At 42.5% G+C, this 22965-nt stretch overlaps 1 long non-coding RNA gene across 1 annotated transcript; it reads left to right on the top strand.

Moving 5' to 3' along the window:
• The first annotated feature begins 417 nt into the window (after positions 1–417).
• On the top strand, positions 418–21808 carry LOC127600568 (uncharacterized). The gene is made up of 4 exons (XR_007962369.1): positions 418–530; positions 8971–9178; positions 9257–9441; positions 21699–21808. It is a non-coding gene; the product is annotated as an uncharacterized LOC127600568 (long non-coding RNA).
• The last annotated feature ends 1157 nt before the right edge of the window (positions 21809–22965 follow it).

The raw sequence follows: 22965 nt of genomic DNA, 5'->3' as shown, positions 1-22965 counted from the left end.
ATTTGGCCCGCGGGCCGGACTTTGGACATCTGCTCTAAATTGTCCCTAGGTGTGAGTGTGAGTGCGACCGGTTGTTCGTTTCTGTGTGCCCTGCGATTGACTGGCAACTGATTCAGGGTGTCCCCCGCCTACTGCCCGAAGACAGCTGGGATAGGCTCCAGCAACCCCCGGCAACCCTAGTGAGGATCAAGCGGCTCGGAAAATAAATGAATGAATGAAAGTAAACTTGTTTTTTTTGTATGACGTACTATCACGACAGTCACACGTCGACGACGAAGCGAACTAAATTTCCCACGGCACTGATTGGACAAGCAATGTCATGTGATCATCTGCAGCCAGTGGTGGCCAAGCGGGCGTGTCATAACGAATTAACATGTTGAGTCGCGTGTGTCTCATCTTGCATGTTCGGAGGCTCCGTCGAATCCCTGAGACCGACTCACCGAACCCCTGGAGTTCGATCGAACCCAGGTTAAGAAACACTGGTCTGGACAATAAAAACAATGAGGAGATATTCCTTCAAGGAAAGCTCAGTGAGTAGACAACTCCTACTTGAGTAATCAAAATATCCAAAAGTTAGATTATCATTCTGAAAATTCACCATGGAAATAGAAACTGCAGGAATATTGTTCACCATGCACCTACCGATAATTTTTTAGCACGACTACTTGAAGCAATTCAGAAGCCCCCTACCACAAAATACTACCTAATGGATGGAAAGCCTTGCGTTGTTAATGATTGCTCTGCTTCCCCTTTTCCCCATAATTGCGCATGAACGGTCGGCTTTTGAGCGAGTCTGTAAATAATGCGCCTTGAGGGAGAGGGAGTTCACGGCGGGCCGTCCAAATCCATCTCACCTCCAGTCGGGGAGGGTGCGGGAGGGGAAACTGCTGCAACTCAGTTTTCTGCTGCCGACTGTTCGCCGGTCTGATTGTTGGAGTGGGGCCGAATGCAGGGAAAATGGAGAAAGAGGCTCCTGTAATCCAAGTGGGCCATGTTAGTTTTAAAATTGGGCCGGGATGAGTCGTGCTTCCGTCACTGAACTTTATTTCAACAAGAGACATTACAGGTGGCGAGACACTAAATACATTGGTAATATGATCCATTCGAGCAGGGATCTACCGGTAGCTCGCGGACTGGTCCCAAATCGATTGCGAGGAGTGTTGAGTAAAAAATAAATAAACAAACATGTTTATGTTTCTGTGCATGTTTGTAATATTACTGCCAGACGATTTCAAAATGGTTCCCCATATTGCCAGCCACTTGGAGTGCTCTTTGAAGGCCTGCATAAAAGTCTTCTGTGACAATATAAACACTGAACCTACCAAAAGAAGACTCTTCTTTCACCAGAAAGTTTTCTTCTGCATTTTCCTGCTCTTGATCTTGACCAAAAAGGCTGGTTTCTGACCAAGAAGCAGTGAAAACTAGCTACAGTTTAAAAAGAAAAAGAAACATGTTAAGAAGATCAATGGCTTTGACACTCTTATGTGTTGCTTTTGTGACACCTCAAACTATAAAACCGTCTTCCTCAATTGGCTGACCGCGATCCACGACCGGACCGCCGACCTCCTCGGTCCGGGCCCCCGGCAAATTGTACAAAATAATAAATTATAAAGTGATTTTTACGTTATACATTTTCTATTTTTGGACTATAATCTGCGCATTACCGCGATCGCTTGTTAAAATTATCCGTTGTATTATTTGCGTGCACGAACAGATGTATTGCAGAGGACGCAGCAGCGCAACTGTGTGTGGATAATAATAATAATAATAATAATACATTTTATTTGTGGGCGCCTTTCTAAAAACTCAAGGACACCTTACAACAAGCAGTTAAAATCACAAGTACAATGTTAAAAACAACATCAAATAAGATAAGAAAAAAATACAACAAAATTAAATAAATAAATAAAATAATGGCTTTATGGTCTGAATGAATAGGCTTGTCGAAACAGATGTGTTTTGAGGCTGGATTTGAAATGTGTTAGTGAGTCTGAATTACGAAGGTCAGCTGGGAGTGAGTTCCAAAGCTGGGGAGCAGAGCGACTGAAGGCTCTATTTCCCATGGTGACGAGGCGAGCAGGGGGGACAGACAGGAGCACAGAGGAGGAGGAACGAAGAGAGCGGACAGGCGTAGGAATATGGATGAGGTCAGATAGGTATGGAGGGGCTAGGTTATGAATGGATTTGAATGTGAGGAGCATGGAGGGTTTTTTGAGGGAGACCAAACAGAAGGGAATTACAGTAATCGAGTCGCGAGGTGACAAGTGTGTGTACAAGTATAGCAGTGGACTGAGGAGTGAGAGAAGAGCAGAGCCGGTGGATGTTTCGAAGATGATAATATGCAGAACGAGTGATGTGGTTGATATGTGAGGTGAAGGAGAGGGTGCTATCAAGGATGACACCCAGACTCTTGACCTGAGGGGAGGGGGAGATGGAAGAGCTTTCGAAGGGAATGGAGAAATTGTTTATTTTGTTTAGGGTGGATTTGGTGCCAATGAGGAGGAATTCAGTTTTATTGCTATTCAGTTTGAGGAAATTTGAGGTGAACCAAGATTTTAATTCCTGCAGGCAGTTGGTTAGGGAGGATGGTGGAAGTATGGTATTAGGTTTGGTAGAGATGTAGAGCTGGGTGTCATCCGCGTAGCAATGAAAGTTAATGTGATGTTTCCTGAAGATATTACCAAGGGGAAGAAGATAGATTAGAAATAGCAATGGGCCAAGGACAGAACCCTGAGGAACACCTGAAGTGAGGGGAAAGGGGTGAGATCTAAAACGTTTGAGCTGGATAAACTGGGTGCGGTCGGAAAGATAGGAGCAGAACCAGGAGAGGGGGATGCTGGTGATGCCAATGGAGGAGAGTCTGTCGAGGAGGATGGAGTGAGAGATGGTGTTAAAGGCTGCACTGAGGTCAAGCAGGAGGAGGATGGCGAGTGAACCGGAGTCAGCAGAGCGAAGAAGGTCATTGCATATTTTGAGGAGGGCAGTTTCGGTACTATGGAGGGGACGGAAGCCAGATTGAAATTGTTCGTAGAGGTTATTGGAGGAAAGATGGGTGTGAAGTTGAGCAGCTACTGTTTTTTTCTAGAAGTTTGGAGATGAACGGAACGTTTGATATGGGACAAAAGTTGTTCAAGTCGGAGGGATCAGAGCCAGGTTTCTTCAGTATGGGAGTGACAGCAGCAGTTTTGAGATGGGATGGTACAATGCCAGTAGAGAGGGAAGTTTGAATAATGTTAGTGATGAGAGGGGAGAGGGCCGGGATAGAAGCTTTGACTAAATCAGTAAGAAGAGGGTCAAGTTGACAAGTAGAGGATTTGGACTTCTGGATTAAGATGGAGATTTGGTGGACAGATGGGGATGTGAATGAAGAGAATATGTGGGTAGGAACCGGGGAGAATGGAGAAGGAGGGTTAGGAGCAGCTGAAGGGGTGAGTTGCTGGTGGATAAGTTGGATTTTGGATGTAAAAAATGAGGCCAGAGTATTACAAAAATCAGTGGAATAGAGATGTGAGGGAAGAGTGTCAGCAGGTTTAGTGAGTTTAGAAATGAGTGAAAAGAGTGATCTGGGGTTGCCTTCATTGGAACTGATTAATCCAGAGTAGAAGATTGATTTGGCTTTGGATATTGAGTCCTTGTAATGGAGAAAGTGGGTAGTGTACATTTCTTTATGAATGGCGAGTCCAGTTTTTCTGTATAATCTTTCAAGTTGACGGCCTTTTGATTTAAGTTGTCTGAGGGTAGGGGTAAACCAGGATGGTGTTTGGTTAAAGGAGACAGTTCGGGTTTTGAGTGGGGCCAGGATATTGAGGTATTGATGATATGAGATATGGAGGTTTGTATTGTAGTGTGTCAAAAGCTCATCTGTTGTAGAAAGACAATCAATACTGGGGAGGGTGTTGATAAGTGATTCTAAATTGTCCAGGTTAATGTCCTCGATTTTACGGAAATGTGTAATGCGTTGTGGGTTGAATTTGAAAAATGACAAGTTAACATTGAATGAAAGCAATAGATGATCTGTGTATGGGAGGAGATCGGTTTTACAGTTTGTTGGTGATAATCCAATACAGCAGATCAAGTCCAGAATATGTCCTTTACTGTGTGTGGGAAAGTTGACATACTGTTGAAAACCAAAACTGTCCAGACAGGAGGTAAAGTCTTTGGTGAGTGAGTTATTGATATTGTCCATGTGTACCATATTTTCACGACTATTCGACGCACCGTACGGTTGGGCGCACTCTCATTAATGGGTGACATTTCTGTATTTTACACATATACAGACCGCACTGTACCAATGGGCGCAGTTTTACAGTGGTAAAACATACGCCAGCTTAAACATACGGCATGCATGCGCGCACGCTAACACGTTAGCTTGAAGCATACGGTAGCATGCCAAGACATACAGATACAAGCTAAAAAGACGTTTTTAAAAAGGCAACGAAAGCAAAACTGAGTTCGGGTGTATTTTATTTAGCCATCGTACAATGTTCTCACGTTTTTCGATCAATCATCACCCAGAAATCCATCAAAGTCCTCATCCTCTGTATCAGAAGCAGAGGACTGCACATCCCAGTTGTCATTGAACGCATCACATGCTAGTGTGAGTTGCTACGCATTGCCGAGCGGAAAGAAGGAGTAGCAACAGCAAAGTCAACATTTCTCTCGTGTGAAGCTTTCCCACATTTGAAAGTAAAGAACAGAACGAAACATGGTGGCAGCGCGCGTGTGTGTAGAAAGAATTGAACAATTGTGCAAGTACCGTAACCCATCAAAAACGCCGCGTTCCCTCTCGTTGTTGCGTATTGTGGCATAACTCGCCAAGCGCTGCCTCTCACTCTTTGTAAAGTTGTGTTTGCCACCGATCATCCATTGTTCCCATGCCGTTCGCAACTTTACTTTGAACGCCCGGTTGATGCCAATGTCCAGCGGTTGGAGTTCTTTAGTCAAGCCTCCGGGAATAACGGCAAGCTCAGAGTTCATTTGCTTCATTTGTTTTTTCACCGCTGCTGGAGATGGGCACGCATGCCAAAAGCATAACCGGTGGCTTTAAGTTTGAACTGAGCTTCGTAGGCGTGTCTCTTTGTCGAATTTATTTTCAGGGGTTCTTAGAAACCAAAACCGGAGTTGTTTTGCAACAATGCACATTGCCACACTCTATAGGTGTTGGTGCCTGCTTGCGGCGTCCCTTTAGCGTGACGTCCACTTACACGCCCACCCTTCACCATTGGCGGACTAGCTTGTCTGTCCTCTCTCTCCCTCTCTCTGTCTCTCTCCCTCTCCATATATGTATATATACACGCCCACCCTTCCCTGATTGGCCAACTTCTTTCCCGCATGCCTGGCCACAGTCACTTCCGCCTTTTCTCTATATAAACAGCGTGTCGGCTGTCAGTCAGATTTTGGAACTCAGCGCATATAAAGGACGCTCCGCACCATAAGGCGCCCTGTCCATTTTGGAGAAAATTTTAGACTTTTAATGGCGCCTTATAGTTGTGAAAAGAGAATCACATTTGGTGATAGTGTATACAGATGAGTGAGGAGTGTAGTAATGTCAGTGATAAAGTTGTTGTTTGGTTTTGGTGGACAGTAAATAGTGGCAATCAGTGTGGGAGTTGATCCAGGGAGCTGTATAACTGTAGCTTCAAAAGATAAAAAAGCAGGCACATTTACAGGTGCAAATTTCCAATCCTCGCGCAGAATCATCGCGAGGCCACCTCCCCTCCCAGTCGTGCGCGGCACAGCGTGATAAACAAAGCCCGGTGGAGTAGCTTCATTAAGAGTACCATAATCATTTGGCTGCTGCCAGCGGTGCGAGCGGTGGACCAGAACGACCTGATGGAGCTGGAGTTGTCGTATTGATAGTTTCGGCGTGAGCCCCGGTGAGTGCACCTTCGCCGGGGCACGTAAAGGATGTCCGGGTGTTGGAGCAGAGCAGGCGGTGGTGGACCGTGTGGATTAAAGTTGAGTTTGAGCTCAGTGGCTGCATATTGGTGAAGCGCTTCCAATGGGTGGTGGAAAACACACAGAGCGAACCAGCAGAAAGCAAGCCACTCACAGCTGATCGACATAGCCGGACCGTAGTAATGAAGTCGGGAAGCAGCAACAGGTAGCAGGTAAACTAGCCGCTAGTCGCAACTCAACAACAACTCAATACTCGATGACAGGTAATGACAGTTCGGCCAATCGAGTGTGGATTGATCATTGTTCACTCGGTGACCATAAAAGCAGGTCAACATAAAATATGTCGGCTGTAAAAGATAAAAAAATTGACATAAAAATGGACTTAAAAATCAAAAAATCACGGGGAGTAGCGGCGTCCAAAATTCGCCAGTATATTTGACGAACTGGAGACGAGCAGCCTGAGCAGAGCATGTCGGCGATAACGATGCGCTGATTGGCTCCTCTGAACTTAAGGTGTGCCCATACATAAGCGTCACGCATTCAAAATGGATAATTGTGTCAGGAAACAGACGCATGCGCGACGCCATAGTGTGCTCACAGCTTCAGCCCAGGAGAGCCGCACACAGACAATTAGACAAGACGAATTGCGGGAGGTTTCGATTGTGTGCAGTTTTGCTCCCGTCTACCCGGGGATCTTTGAAACTGTTTAACAGCAGAACTCCGCAACATGGTAAATGAACATCACAATGGCGGCCTCAAATAATATTTGCATGCCTCAGACATTGCATTCACCTTCAGTGGAAGAACAGCACTGCACATTCCTGTACTCCCTTGTGTCAGTATTTAAAATGGTTCTTAACTCCTCTTCTGATATATTTTTTCAGTGATTTCAGAGGGGATGTGAAAAGGGGAATTGTACAAATGAAAATAATATTTTTGTTTTCATGTTTAGTATTTATTTTGGTTAAATGAGTATTTTGTTTTGCATGTGTTAAATTAAGGGAAAAAAAGACAACTACTGTTTAACAAAGTTAAAGTAAAATGTCTTATCTCCCTAAAAGGGCTATTTCTATTATTAAGCAGGCACAACTTAACAAAATACAAGAGTTCCTCTGCCTCAACACACTACCTCTCATTATTTGCTGTGTACTGGCAAAGTGAATAATTGTTATTTTCATGCACCCCATTATTGGTTGGTTGTGAGGAGTGTTGATTTGTATAAGCTTGGCTTGACCATACTAAATTGGCATATAGCTCTGCTCCCCATGACCGCCGTGCATGGGACCGGACCTTGGTCTTATAAAAAAAAAAAAGTGGACCGACGGCATTTCTACTTGAGGACCACTGCTATAAAATAACAAAAACAAGACTGAGAAAGAGCTTTTGCCTAACTTTGTCCAACACTCTGGTTTGGCTATTCTCTCTCTCTCTCTCTCTCTCTCTTTCTCTCATGATTGACGTGACAAGCCGAGATTCTTTTTCTTTATTTGACATGACATGTACATTTAATTTGCTATATACAGTAAGTGGTGCAGAGTAGTATTATATACTGTCAATATGAGAAATGTTAAAATTATAGGTGTATAATAATTAAATCTGATGTAAAAAGGCTACATTAGACGCATTACTTTGGTATACAGTATAGCCGGTTTCCTTCTTTGTCTCTCAACAAGCGTCTGATGATAAAATAAGCTTTAATCGTCATCCAGCCTTATTACCGCCATTCAGTTGTACTGTCGACTCATAAATCACAACCTCACTCAAGTGTCAAGGTGACCGGCAGCTCAAGGAGCTGATCTCTTGGATTGGTTCCTGTGACAAGTACTTTGCTGATATGACACGACTGTATGAGTGCCAATGATTATCATCTTTTTAACTACATCGCCTGTGCTCTAAATTCATCCTTTTCACAGTGAGAGTGAAAGGGACAATCTAATTGTAATATATTGACGATTGAATGAAAAATGTTAGAATTGGTATTTCAATGAGCAAAAAAATAACACTCCCATCACATTTTACTTTCTAAAAATATATGTACAGTTATGTTATTGCCCCCTCCCCTGCCCCCACACACACACTTCATCAATTGAACATCCATTTAGTGCCTTGCTCTGTCTGGTGGAACCCCCTTGGAGACCTGGGGGCCTTATAAAATATATATATTATTTATTGGCACGTCTCAACCCCGCTCAGCTCATTATTACAGCACTAATATTGGTCATTCTGAACACATACATCCATTGTTTAATCCATGCATCCTCACAAGGGTCGTGGGCATGCTGCAGCCTGTTTCAGCAGTCTTCGGGCAGGAGGGGGGGGGCACCCTGAACTGGTTGCCAACCAAGGGCACATGTAGAGAAACAACCATTCACGCTCACAATCACATTTAGGGACAATTCAGAGTATTCCATTAGCCTGCCATGCATGTGCATTGCGGAATGTGGGAGGAAGCTGGAGTACCGAGAGAAAACCCACGCAGGCTGGCACTGGAATCGAACCCTGCACCTCAGCACTGTAAGGCGGACGTGCTAACCAGTCGTTCATCGTTCCGTCAGAATGTAGCACCGTGACTGATGTAATACTGTATTGTCTGTCTGCATGTGTTTCTGCACTGTGTTTAATCTGGTCCTGAAAGGGATATAACAATGCAATATAAACGCTACTTAGCATCAGTATCATGATAGCAGAATGAAAGGCTACATTAATTGGTTCTTTCAACTGCACATGGTGCAATTCTCCTCTTTTCTTTTGACAGTAAACTTCAACTGGGTGTTGTAAGAAATACCTTGCAGCATTTGCCAAACTGCTGCTTATTGTGAAGTGAGGCGAGTCAAGTTCATTGCCGCTTTTCAGTGCTTCTATCTCAAGTCTGCGCTGGCCAGTTAAAGCAATAAATTACCGTAGTCAAACAAAGGCTCAAATTACGAACATGTTGTACGTATCTCTTTGCACCATTGTACGATTTGGATTCCTATTAATACCCTTAATAGTAGGGCTAAATTCTGCGTGTCCAGTTTAAAGGCAGACCAGCAGGAGGGAGATCCTCAAAATCTCCTTTATGCTGTCTTCCAGGAAATAAGCACATCTGTAAAACAGGTTTCCACCGTAATCATCCACCAGTTTGAAGCGTGAGAGGGCATCCAGGTGGCTCAGGTTGTGGTTTATAGAGCAGCACTGCATGGGGCCATCCCTCTGATGCCAGCGGGGGCCCATGCAGGTGGTGGGCCCACCGCAGTCTCCTCATCAAGCAAGTCGCATCGGCACAATGAATGGACTCAAAGTGAGGTCGAGTTGTGAAGTCTCTGCCACATTCCAGAATTCCGAGCGTTGCTTGCTTGAACTTATCTTCCTCATGCAGACCCCATTCTTTGTGGTGGAGGGGAGGTGGCAAGGGGTCCCTGCTGGCCTCCTCTGCTGCTTGTTCGACAATCAGCTGCCAGCTCACCTCACCCAATATAATCTTCTCCCCAAAATGTCTCCATAGTGGCAGCTAAGAACTGATTTCCAGATGAATTACCAGCGAGCATTCATTTGCCAGTGTTTGTAAGTAAAGCATAATATGAGACAGTTTCTGTTGAACATACCTTTGTTGGGCTTGATGTTTGAGTAGTACCTTGGTTTTTGCCATTGGCAAGCTTTCATTGCCTGTTAGGAGGTCCTTTTCAGTCTTAATTTTTTTTCATAACATACGACATCACATACCTTGTTATGATCGCAGGTTTTGGACAGGTGTGTTACTGGTTTGGCCGCTGTGTACATGTCTGATGTTGCTCACTGTGGTCCATCCAATGAATGATCAGAGAGTTTGTGTGAAACTTCAGACGGATGGAAAATTAGAGGGAACATGGTTTAGCATACAAAGAAATGGAAACTGGATGTTAATTTGCGGATGGGTCAGCAATCGAGTGACTACAAAGACAGCGGCAACTTTTTCCAGAGACGTTCAAAAGAGGGAATAATGACGCTATTACACGGGGGAGCGCAAAACAGCCAAACAGCTTGAAAGCTTGTATTCGCTTCTGTGTGGCCTCTCGCTGAAAGCTGTTTGCGTAGCGTAGCAGAGAAGGCTAAGGTATACCCAGCGGGAGAAGACACTGTTTCAGGAGAGAACTAAGAGACTAGGTTGATGAGCCTCTGGTGAATAAAGAGCAGGCAGCCTGTCGAATACGGTGTATGCCACTGACGCGATTGTTACTTGTTTGGAACTATTTTGTGTGGAAGGTTACAACATAGCCATCAACATAGCCTGATTGCTGTGTTCAAAGCAAACTTCAGAAAAATGAAGTATGCAACCATGGCTTAAATCCACGAAAGGCTGAGTACTCGTTTACCTTAGATGTGCACTTTATAATGTTGTATTGCTCTGTTTTGATTCCATAAAAAGAGCTTTTAAAGCAGCTGTTGTGTGACAAAATATTTGTTTCACTGTTGTTGATGGACAGTAATATTGTGTGAGAGATTATGTGTGAATAACTGCACCAAGTGAAAAATGTTCATGGAAAATTGAAATTGTTATTTGCATTTGGCACATAGAAAACTGATTTATGATTCCATGCATTAAAATGGGGAAACATAGGACAAAAAATGTAAAAGGAAATTCAGAAACGATAAAAAATGTGAGTAATCACGATTAATTTTTTGTGAATTTGAGTTAATTATGACGGTTGCATTTTTAATTAGATTAAATATTTTAATCGTTCGACAACTCTAATAGATATATATTCCCAAAATTTAGTCGGAAATAGGCCATTTTTGTTTGAGACGGCTTTATGATCATTTCAAGGATCAGCCATGAAAAGGTTGTGAAATAAGTGGACAAAAAATAACTCAGGCCCTACATTGGCTTCACTAATTGATTCTAAATTGGGTGGGTATGTCTATCATAAAAGAATGCATGACAAAGTCTCAAGTAACTATGTGTGAGAAGAGGAGCAGAATTTGGACCAAGAAGCAGACAGGGCACAGAAGTTTTTATATATGAAAGTACAAACCAAAAGCACGCAACTGGCAGTGAATGGCACAAACAAAGTAACAACACAAAAAAGCACAGGACTGGACACGGCAATGGCCTGACGAAAACACACGTTGGGATATTAGACATTCTGACAACGTGTCACTGAGGAACCAGAGCTTAAATACTGAAAAACGTCAGGCCAAGCCCAACTTAGTGACAAAATAAAGGACCAAAGCACAGCCACAGCACCATGTCCAAAATTGAACAGGAAGTTGGCCATTCTGGTTTGAAGTTGATACTTCAAATAAATTTTAGAGTTCTTACTTTGACAGACTCCGACGAGGGAATTTGTCCAAATGAGCCCTCGCGCCAAAGCTTTTTTTTTTTTTTTGTAATTTAATGTAGGCATAGCATGGTAGCAAAGTTTGATCATTTCAATCATATGCCATGATGTCAACAGCAAGACAGTAGATATAAAGAGATTTTGGTCTCATGAGGCATTGGCAGAGCTCAAGGCATCACGGTCTCCTTTTGGGGCCACCCTCATGTCGTGTGGTACTGAACACCTTTGTTCCCCATAATTCTCTGCACGAGTCAGCACAAAATATGCAAGCAGCATGACTTGTCAGAGCGTGTGTTCATCTGCAAAACACACGGTCGCAAGGGCTCCTCCATTCACAGGAATGCTTGGGGACATTGCTCACTTTGTTTCATTTCATCCACCAACTTGGCAGCAGCGTCTCTGGTATGCAAAGTGACAATTCGCAAATGGTGAATAACATTGTGAGCGCACCATTTGGTGTCAGTGTCAAGATGCACACTGGTGTTTGTTGAATCGCTATGAGTAAGCAACTGATACACTACGACGCAGTGGTCAGGAATCAAATTGGATTGTCACAGTTGGCCAGGATGTGAATAAAACCTGTGACTCCTTTTTATGTGATTGTATGTTTATAATATTATTAGGGCAAATGCACAGCGTGTTTGGTTGGGTTTCATGGGGAATATGCCTAAAAGCTGGCTCAATCGCGCCCCATTTTGAAAATCCAGCACCTGAAGGCAGTTTCCGAAAAGAGACTAGCATCCTGCCATTTGGTTACAAATGGACTTTTGTTGTTTTGGCTGTTTTAATACATTTTAAAATTCAGCCCCTATAGGCAGTTTAACTGAGCCAGGTGACATTTGGTTGCCATGTATACCATTAGTAGATTGACAAAAAATAAGTCTGAATAAGCCATTTATGAAAAAACACAAAAGGTCTGAAGTTGGGTTCAATGTGGGCAAAGACAAATTTGTTATTTATTTTTATTTTGTTGTTTTAACTGATTGCTACAAAGTTTTGAACTTCACATACTAGACAGATGCTCAAGTGGAGATCATTTTGAGTTTTGGTCTTTGAGTGTGGCTGGAGCATAATGGAAAAGTTTAACGACTTATCATTAAAAAATAAATAAATAAAAATTCGGACGAGCAGCACCCCCAGGAATTATTGGAAAATGTACTCCTGGGAACCAGTTTGACTTAGAAGCAAGACATTTGGTAGGTGTGTCTGTCATAAATAGACAAAAATAAAAGTCTCGAGAAACCATGACTAAAAAGACACAAGAAGTCTGCCATTTTGATATAAGGAGACTCTTTTAGCACCGTTTCCAGGTGTCCTTCAAAGATGAACTCCTGGCAATGCAGTAAAATTGTTACCAAATTTGAAGAGCAAAGAGATATCATTAAAAAGAAAAAATAAATACATACATGAGTAGCGTAAAAGCCAAACTTGGTTCAAAAGGGAAAGGATTGCATCGAAAACGTATACAAATGTATATACTGTACATTGGCCTGTATAGACATTATTAATGGCAGGCTAATTAGCATGTGAATATTGCAGTGGACTATAACGACTCAGACACATTTACTCGAAGTTAGATAATGTGTTAAACATATTCTTGTGCCCGAGGGCACATTCAGATCAGGCATCATTTGCAGAAATAAACAGCATAGTTACACCCCTCCCCTACTGCCAAAAAGAAAAAAAAATCGCAATGCGTGTTTGAGTATCTCCTGAGGCGAGCACGGGCGTCTAATAAGAATCGCGGCCAGTGTTCCGGATGTCTTTGTTTTTGTTGCAACTATTGATCAATAACAGCTTCCTTCAATGACTAACTCCTCCTAGATATTTGGTGCCCCCTCCAAACAAAAATGTGTAATTATCAAACCTCTTTCTTGCTGTTTGTTCTGAAATGAATCTTAAATTCAGTCCCAAAGACCTTTGTTTAAGGTACGATATTGATCACGTGAGGCGACATCTTGCCCGACAATCGTCACGTGTGTGGTCGCGCTGTGAGTTTCCTTGCTACTCCAGCAGGAGGAGATGACTCACCGCAGGCAAGATAAAGAGGTCCTTCACTCCGTATGGCACCGCTACTTTGTTTCTGTCACCGACAAGGGGCCAAATATCATGCCGGCTCAATAAATCAGAGGCCCACCATTTTGGAGTAGGTTGCCCTCCTTTAACAGGTGCCAGGTTACTGGCACAATGGCAGCGTGCCAAAGGTGGCATTAATAAAACTCTAGGTCTAGAGTGCCTCCTTTGGGTGGCAAGGGGGTGCAATTTTAGGGAGCAGTTGGCCTGGCTGAGTTTTACACATTTCAGTTGAATGTTGGTCTTATTGACCAGGGGAGTCAAGAAATCACCAAGATACGGTGTATAAATCCTGTAGATTGTGTTGCAGCCACAAAACTGTCTGTACTTTTCTGATTGCTTTTAAACACTACATTTGAAAACACAACTGTACTTTCTATGCATTTCCTTGTCAATATAGGCCCATTATGTTTTGATTATAATAATAATGATATACATTTTACAATTTATATACATTTTATTTATAAGCGCCTTTCAAAACACTCAAGGACACTTTGCAATCAAAAAACAATATGAACGAACAAATGAATTGCGCTAGCAAAAAAGTCACGTCATCATAAGCACTTTTCTCTTGCCACCTACTGTATGCATACAATCAAGTGTGTGTGTGTGTGTGTGTGAGTGTGTGTGTGTGAGTGTGTGTTTGTGTGTCACTCATTACACTCCAATATCACCCGAATTAGTTGTCCTGCTTATTGTGATGCAGGGCTGCGTCAATGGCCTGGTGCACTACTGCCATCTATTGCGTGCTGCACTTAGTTGCATTTGAGTGACAAGACAATTACAAAATGTATTTTTATTTAATCATATATTTGTGTTGTCATGATTATTATTCATTACTAGGATAATATTCATGTGTTTAATAAATATAAATATTTAAATAGACGTTTTCATTGACTTTTTAATAGTTAAACTTTCTAATTTTCAATATTAAAAGTCAGTAGTTTACTGTTAATAAGATTACATGTTTTTGTGCAGCATCAACAAACGTACATATTCCTCAGCTCTGAATTTTAATTCTTAAATGTAAAGTGTTAATTCCCACAATAATGAAATAAACAAAGCATGTGTTTATTGAAATGCTTTTAAAAGTGTCATTTTGCTTTTGATAGTTAATTTTTTTTCATAGTAAAAAAAACAATTCAAATATTTCAACATTTTCACAATACGTCGTTTTAATTTATTGTCTGTGCGGCACAGTAATCGAATGGTTAGAACGTCTGCCTAGAGGTGCAGGGTTCGATTCCGGCACTGACCTTTCTGTATGGAGTTTGCATGTTCACCCCGTGCCTGCGTGGGTTTTCTCCGGGTTCTCCATTTTCCTCCAACATTCCAAAAACATGCATGGCAGGCGGTTTGGACACTCTATATTGTCCCTAGGTGTGAGTGTGGGCGCGGCTGGTTGTTTGTTGTTGTTTTGTCTGTGCCCTGCGATTGGCTGGCAACCAGTTGGGGTGTATCCCGCCTACTGCCCAAAGAGAGCTGGGATAGGCTCTAGCACACCCACGACCCTCGTGAGAATAAATGGATTTTAGAAAATGGATGTATGGATTAATTTATTTGTTTCAAAACTTCAATTTATACCACTGAGTACACACAGAATGCAGTTTTTAAAAAGCAACTACAATTTCTATTGTAATGTAAACGTATTTCATGTTTTTCGAAATGTGATTAATTCTGTTAAATGCATCTTAATGGGTTTTTCCCCATTTAAAAATACTTGTTTTTTTATGAAATTAAACAAAAAGCTAATTAATTCATTTAAATTAAAAGTACTGTAATTACAATTATTGATTCCGCCATCTCGTTACCTCTGCGTCCCGCTTTCCTAGACGCGCAATTTTCCCGCGGGACGCACAGTTCCAAATAATGTGCGTTTTTGGGACGCAAGGAAATTTCTCAGTCAAAACAAAACAAAAAAACTACGAGACGCACGCACACACACACACACACACACACACAGGCCAGCGATCCCGCGGCCGTGCAACAGACGTGTTTATGATTCGTCAATTAAGGATGAATAGACAATTAAGGATAGAAGAGACCTGCTTTTGTTCTTATCAGCCTCCTCTCTCTCTCTCTTTCTCTCTCAGCCACACGCGCACGAAAACGCACACACACACACACTAGCACGCATCGTAAACAACACTTAGACACCGATTAAAGATCAAAGAGTAACCCACGTGATAAGACAGAAAGAAGATGCACAGCCAATCAACATGGCTTTGCATCTTCTCAGCCCCCCTCACCCCACATGTACTGTATATGTTGCTCATGTGACTCACTGCTGTTTTGCTGACTTTCGCTGCTCCCCACAGACCGTTTGCGGACTTCAAAAAACAATAATAACATTAATTTTTTTTAATTTATGAATACGTTTGAAAAAAATCTGCGATGCACTGAAGCCGCGATAAATGAACCGCTAATAGGCTAATCACTCTGAAAAATATTATGAAGCAGTATTGATTATTCTATAATTTACAATACAATACAATACATGCTGATTTATATAGCGCTTTCACAACAGCGGCAGCTGTAACAAAGCGCCTTACAAAACAGTTAACATAAAGTAAAATAATAAACACAACACAAAACATAAAACACGGACAGTCGTGCAGTCCTAACCACTTTTCCGTCACACGCTTTGTTGTTTGAAGCAGTTTGAGATGAAAGAGGAGAGAATCAAAGTGTCCTTTAACCAGTGGATCAGAGACGTCATGCTGAAAATGTGCACACGTCGGCTACAAGCTAAGTTTCAAAGTCAACAAGAAACTGTAGCCTCCATTGACGAAAAAAGAGATTGGTTCACTTCTCCTGTCCCATGGAAATCCATTTCAATTCCAAGCGGCGACTCACGGTTCCAAATACGCATCGGCGCTCTTCGCCAACGCTCCTCTCTCCTCATCCTCAACTTCAGCGGCCATCCATCCAGCCGCACCAACGCCAACTGTCCAACAGCACTGACATAGCCACTGAACAAATCGGGGTTGTGAAAAATGCTGCCCATTACTATAATTTACTGGTTGTAGCATGGTAACTTTAGGAATACGACATTCGTCACAACGTGTAGTAATGCTAATGTTGTTGGTAGAACTAATGATGACGTGTGTTAGAGTCTTTCGTCAAATTGATAGTCGATTACACATGCATCGTTTTGGGAAGAGGATGTCAAGCCACATCAATACTTACCTGGATTAATGATTACCAGTCAATTAATCTTTGCAGCTTGAGATTGGAAAAATACTCTGATTTTGTGGTATGCTGTATTCATGATGCCATATGAGCATATCATATTTTGATGCATTTATTTTTTGGAATAAACCTGGAGTACACAGCTGCTGATGAAATGTTCATTGTTAATGCATAGTTTTCAAACATTGACCCTTGAAACATTATACTTTTGAGTTTCGGAATTCTTGATTATGAATATCAGTCAAAATAGAAAAATGGGTTCCTATGATGAACGTTTATGGAACCCCAAATTAGTTACCGTGGTTTCCCATTGGGTAATCCGACGGAACCCAAAAACGGTTACCGTGAATTTCCGAAATCCTCAGGCCTGCTACTGAATTATTAAAATTTTTGCAGCATTTATTTATTATTGTATGTATATGTTGTTGTTGTTTGTGTTATTATCATATGCAATTCAATATGTAGACTATTTCAGAATTCGAAATTTGGGACTTTCGAAATGCATAATGGGACTTGTACTTTTCTGATCAGCGAGTCCCTTGGACTCGCTGGTGGTAAACTGTCAAATTATCACTGTTGATTACATTTTAAAAAATTAATTCAAAAGAAAAAAAATCAAAATGCACACCTCTACGGTGTAAAGATACTCAATAATAATAATAATGCATATAATACTATGTTTTTGAAGTTGAAAGATACATCAAAATATTTAAAAAAATCTAATACATTTTAAAATTATTTTTAAAGATGTATTCCAAAACAAAATGTTTTTTGGTGGGGGTGAGGGGGGGCACATACAATAAAGTCCACTAATAGACCAAAAGAAATTCACTGAATGTTGTTTGTTATCACTTTGACCTCTTTCAACTCTCGCTCGCCTCCATCCATCTTTCAAAATGTTTTTCTTTGCTGCTGTTTTCCCAAGCGTGATGTGGAAAATTGCCTTCATCAGACTTCCTCCCTCGTCTTCAACTCTGCCCTCTCCCCTCCTTTCATACTCCCCACCACAAAACTCTCCTTCATACAACTCTCTTAGTGTACGTTCCAGATTGCTGGTGTAATTCTTTAAATCCGTCGCGCTTTCATCATGGCTGGATGGTGAATTTGGCCAAGAGCTCCAAAGTTACTCCACTTGGGTGGGGTGGAGTACACGCACGCAAACACGACTTTGCTTTCTGTTTACTCAACATCCACTGTTCAATTTTAACGATTTCAAACCTTTTTTGATGCAAATTCATCACATAAAAGTAGATAAAGCGCAATGCCTGTGCAATATTAACAGCGGATTTAAGGAGTGTCATTTAGAAGGGAAATTATCCTTAATTACTTTGTCCTTTTCTGCTTCTTCTGCTTTGTATGATCAATCGTTTTTGTATCTTACCTCATGCTGGTTGGATGCCTTATTTGCCAACTTTAACCGAACCAAACTCGAATTTTCTGTAGATGGGTTGCTGTTACCGGAAACAACATTCTTCAGGCTTTTGACCGGATGAAACAGACACTTAGGGGGGCTGTAGCACCACCACCAAGATGCTTGCGCCCTTTCCACTTGAGGCACGGATCTCTAATAATAACCATTTATTATTATTATTGTTGTTAAATAGCGATCTGAAATATTCATATTGAGTTTATGACTAACATATCAAAAATGTAAAGAATGGCATGATTTTGTTGGGCTGATGGCTAGATTGATACACAACAGGCGATTTCCTGAAAAAAGTGTTGGGCGTGTAGGCCTCTGTGTTGAAAAGTGAATAATTCTTGCCTGTGAATGAGTTTTTGTAGGTTTCAAGTTGTTCCCGGAATATCTCATAGTGAACTGTTGACTTTTCAGTTTAACTCCTTTTTGCACTCCTGCAAATTCTTTTAATTTTTTACAATTTGTAATTTTTCCACTGTGGTGAAAGTTTTGTTTTTATTGTTTTTGTTCAATCGGGAGGCACAGGGCTCAACATGCTGCACTAGCACATGAACACCACTTGATGTTGCTATGTGCATATTTAAGCAGAAAGAAGACTCGAAGCTGAATCGAGAACGCATTTGCAACTTTCACTCAGCAGAAGGCGCTACTGCAATATTATATACTTCCTCATAAACACACACAAACATCGAAGCGGGCAAAGACTGACTTTTCAGTCGGGAAGAAAAACATGGTGAGGTTTGCCATGGGAACCAGCAGATGGTACCAAATGACCAGTACACACATGGCAGTTATAATTCTCCCTCAATGACACAAAAGTGGCAAATACCTATAAGGATTTAGAATTTTTTTGTTTATTTGTTGTTGGGGTGGGTGGTATTTTGGGGGTGGGGATAGCAACATTAACGGTAAGACCATAAAAAGCAGGCTATTGTGTCAAAACAGATTTATAAATTAAGAGGAAATCCTCCATTTCCTTGAAATAACGAATTCGTTTTTTTTTTGTTCAGAAATTCAAAGGAACTAACTTTACAAGGAGGTTTTTTAAGTTTTACTTGCATTGTACTTGTTTATTCAAATGAACACACTTCAGTGTTAAGGAACAAAACCCTCAACCTTCAAGTTGTGAGACAGCACTCTCCCAACTAAGCCACATCATGTTGACTGTGTTCATATATTGCTGGTGTCTCCAAAAGGAGACGCTCAAAGCTTGGCAGTCCAGTACGAGTAATCCGCCTGACACCGGTAATGCACAAGTACACAGGACGAGTGGGGAGTGACTATGTTGCTGAAAGTTGCGGCTTTATTCTTCAACATGTCAGTGCTTTTTCTTCCTTTTTAATAAACTAATACTATGCAAGTATAATTCAAAAACTCTCCTTGTAAAATGTAAAAGGGGAAAAAAAACATAATGTTTTTTTTTTCAAGTAGATGTCGCTCGGTATTTTTTCTGAACACACACACACACACACGTTCATTCTTTCTCTGCGGCTCAAACTTGGTGCCCGCCATCTGTTCTCACCAGTCAAGCTGTCCTGGCATCCCCTCAGGCCCGACACTCCATCAACACAGACACACACACACACGAATATGCACACCGACACATTAAGACATAATCTTTGGCGCTAAGCGAAAAAAGTTGCTAATTAGCTTCTGAAAGTATAAACTTACTTTTAAAACAGAAATTTGAAAACATTGAGACACTGTACTTGGGCAGTTATTCTTTTGTGTGCTAGGAGCACAGCTCTAGACTCGATGATTTTTGCAGTTGTCATAGTCACAGTTATAATAGATGTAGAGGTTCTGCTGTCCAACAATTATAGTATAGTATAAATAGTTGAAGTTCTTTTCTGCAGACGAGCAAGGCAGGAGGAGGGGAAAAAAGCCGAATGAAATGAAGGAGGCGGCCCGGTAGTCCAGTGGTTAGCACGTCGGCTTCACAGTGCAGAGGTACCGGGTTCGATTCCAGCTCCGGCCTCCCTGTGTGGAGTTTGCATGTTCTCCCCGGGCCTGCGTGGGTTTTCTCCGGGTGCTCTGGTTTCCTCCCACATTCCAAAAAACATGCGTGGCAGGCTGATTGAACACTCTAAATTGTCCCTAGGTGTGAGTGTGAGCGCGGATGGTTGTTCGTCTCTGTGTGCCCTGTGATTGGCTGGCAACCGATTCAGGGTGTCCCCCGCCTACTGCCCGGAGACAGCTGGGATAGGCTCCAGCACCCCCCGCAACCCTCGTGAGGATCAAGCGGTACGGAAAATGAATGAATGAATGAATGAAATGAAGGAAAGAAAGATTAACCTTGTCACAATGTCATCTTCAGGATGTTATGGAGGTCAACAGCCAATAGAGAGCGGGGAATGACTCTGGTTTCATTATCAGTTTAATGCTGTCGATGATGAGACCCATGGTGTGTCTTTGAAGTGTCTGTGGTCTTCACCTGATGATTTATGGTACAAAAAAGACGTGGACGGATCTTATAGGTCGTAACGTCTCAATGTTTTTTTCATGTTCTGCTTCTCAACTTGGATTACAACCCGTACCATAGAACTAGCGGGTGTACTCCGCCTGCTACCCGAAAACAGCATGACCACGATCCTTGTGAGGATAAAGCGGTCCGGATAACGAACCGAATCAAATGAAGGTTTCACACAGCAAGCGATTTACCACTTGGCCCCTATGTGAGTGAATTGGAACACTTAATGTGCACCATTACCTGGATCTCTCCAATGGACCGACCGTACTCCACTGTTAAGACGCATCATTTCCTGTAAGGACTGGAACGAGCTCCTTAACGACCACCTCAGTGTGCCGTAACCTTCCTCGTCCTTCCCCTTCCTCCGCTTCTTCCTCCTTCTGCACCATGTATGTCTGCAATCCCTTTGCACTCATCTGTCTTCCATCCTTAGCCTCTTCCGCATCCCACTTTTATCACTCGCTTCACGAGGACATGTGCCGGAGCCTCTCAGGTGACCCTTGGGTCACTCTGTGCCTCTCCGCCTTTAACTCATTCACTCCCACAGACGTTTTTAAACGTCTTTTCAGACTTGGTCTAGAATTGGCTGGTACTGAATGAGTTAACACACTGAAGTGGGTTGCAAGATTGTGTTGTGGTTTCAAATGAGCAGCCAGGCCCTCTCCTACGTATGCCACAATATGTTACCAATCTGCCTCATTGCTTATCATCACACTTTCCCATGTCCCCATTGCGTTGCGGTGGCACCCAACGACAACAAAAAGAAAATGCAAAACACATATCCATGATCTTTACTATTCTCATGCCTGAGAGTCTGACGTGAAGACTTGTTCCACTTTTGGAGCGCCAGACCTTGGACGTTTGCACCGTTCTGTTGTTCTGTGAGCAGCTGTTGATGACAGGCATGAAAACACACAAACGCGCACTCACACGCATGCTTGCATGCACGCACACAAGCATGCACCTGGACCTCATTAGTTTTCCCTATTAACGTCTGTCCTCCTGGGTGCCTGCGGCAACCGTCACCCAATTCGCTGCCCGAATTGGTCAGGGCAGACCGCAACAGGTGGACACTTCCTGCTGAGTTTCTCGCTGAAAGTCGATATGACTCCCCTTGTTGTCTGTCAGACCATGATGAGGGACGATGTCGGGCTTCTGCTTCACTTTTCAACACTTCATCAAATGCATTTTTAAAATTACTGTATTTTTATGTTAACCTTTATCTAGCCAGGTAAGGCTCATTACGAAATGATCAAAAGATGGAGAGAATGTGAAGTGAAATGACCGCTCTCTCTCTCTCTCTCTCTCTCTTTCTCTCTCTCTGTTCCCCCGCCCCAACCACCCGCAGGACGCCGCCATCTGTCCCCTGGATACATGGAATATGTATGATTGCCCTTCTCCACGCCTGCTCCTATTTCAGCAGCAACTCTCTACCCAGCTTTCTAGCTCTGTCACACAAATACAGTATGTCAAAGCAGTAGTCTGTCAGTTTGTTTATTTAGTGTAATTAACCGATTAATCATCAGCAGGACGTGGTAGCTATCAGGAATTGTCTGCATTGTCCCCAATCTGTCTGTGTCCCGCCTCTCCCACCGTCACCGATTAGCTTTCGACGTCCAGCGCAACCCCAAATGTTTCAGACGGATAACTTCAGCACAACTTAACTGGTTAGTCGGTTAGTGAGACAATTAGTTGGCTAATTAGTTGGACCCTTCTACTTTTCAAGTGAGCTCACCTGTTGGATCGGAAATTGTTCAATTAACTTAAAGTTCCCCCCCCCAAGATGGCGCCCGAGTAGGCAGCCTTCGGCAAGTGCTCTTCAAGAGCCTTGCTTTTTTGTTCTTTTTTGCTGTTTTTGTGTTTTGTTTTGTAACATGTTGTTTGTTGCTTCATTGTGTGGACCTGATATGGACTGTTTTCAGCGCTTTTTGGCCACGACATTCGTCAAAGGAGCAGTATCTGTGCTTGGTGGTTGCGCCTTCTTGGCAGCACGCCTGTACCAGCACAGATTTTTATTGGGAAGAATGTCGGCGCCATTGACTGTCGGTGCTGGACAGACCTGGGGCGCTTGTGTTTTTTGCGCCAGTAATGGGCAGCATTTTTCACAACCCCGATTTGTTCAGTGGCTATGTCAGCGCTGTTGGACAGTTGGCGTTGGTGCGGCTGGATGGATGGCCGCTGAAGTTGAGGATGAGGAGAGAGGAGCGTTGGCGAAGAGCGCCGATGCGTATTTGGAACCGTGAGTCGCCGCTTGGAATTGAAATGGATTTCCATGGGACAGGAGAAGTGAACCAATCTTTTTTTTTCCTCAATGGATGCTACAGCTTCTTGTTGACTTTGAAACTTAGCTTGTAGCCGACGTGTGCACATTTTGAGCATGACGTCTCTGATCCACTGGTTAAAGGACACTTTGATTCTTCTCTTTCATCTCAAACCGCTTCAAACAACAAAGCGTGTGATGGAAAAGTGGTTAGGACTGCACGACTGTCCGTGTTTTATGTTATGTGTTGTGTTTATTATTTTACTTTATGTTAACTGTTTTGTAAAGCGCTTTGTTACAGCTGCCGCTGTTGTGAAAGCGCTATATAAATCAGCATGTATTGTATGTATGTATG

This window comes from Hippocampus zosterae, chromosome 1, assembly GCF_025434085.1.
Source record: "Hippocampus zosterae strain Florida chromosome 1, ASM2543408v3, whole genome shotgun sequence".
In the NCBI taxonomy this organism is placed as follows: Eukaryota; Metazoa; Chordata; class Actinopteri; order Syngnathiformes; family Syngnathidae; genus Hippocampus; species Hippocampus zosterae.
The sequence above is the reverse complement of the archived record's forward strand: the minus strand, read 5'-3'. Positions and strand labels throughout refer to the sequence as shown.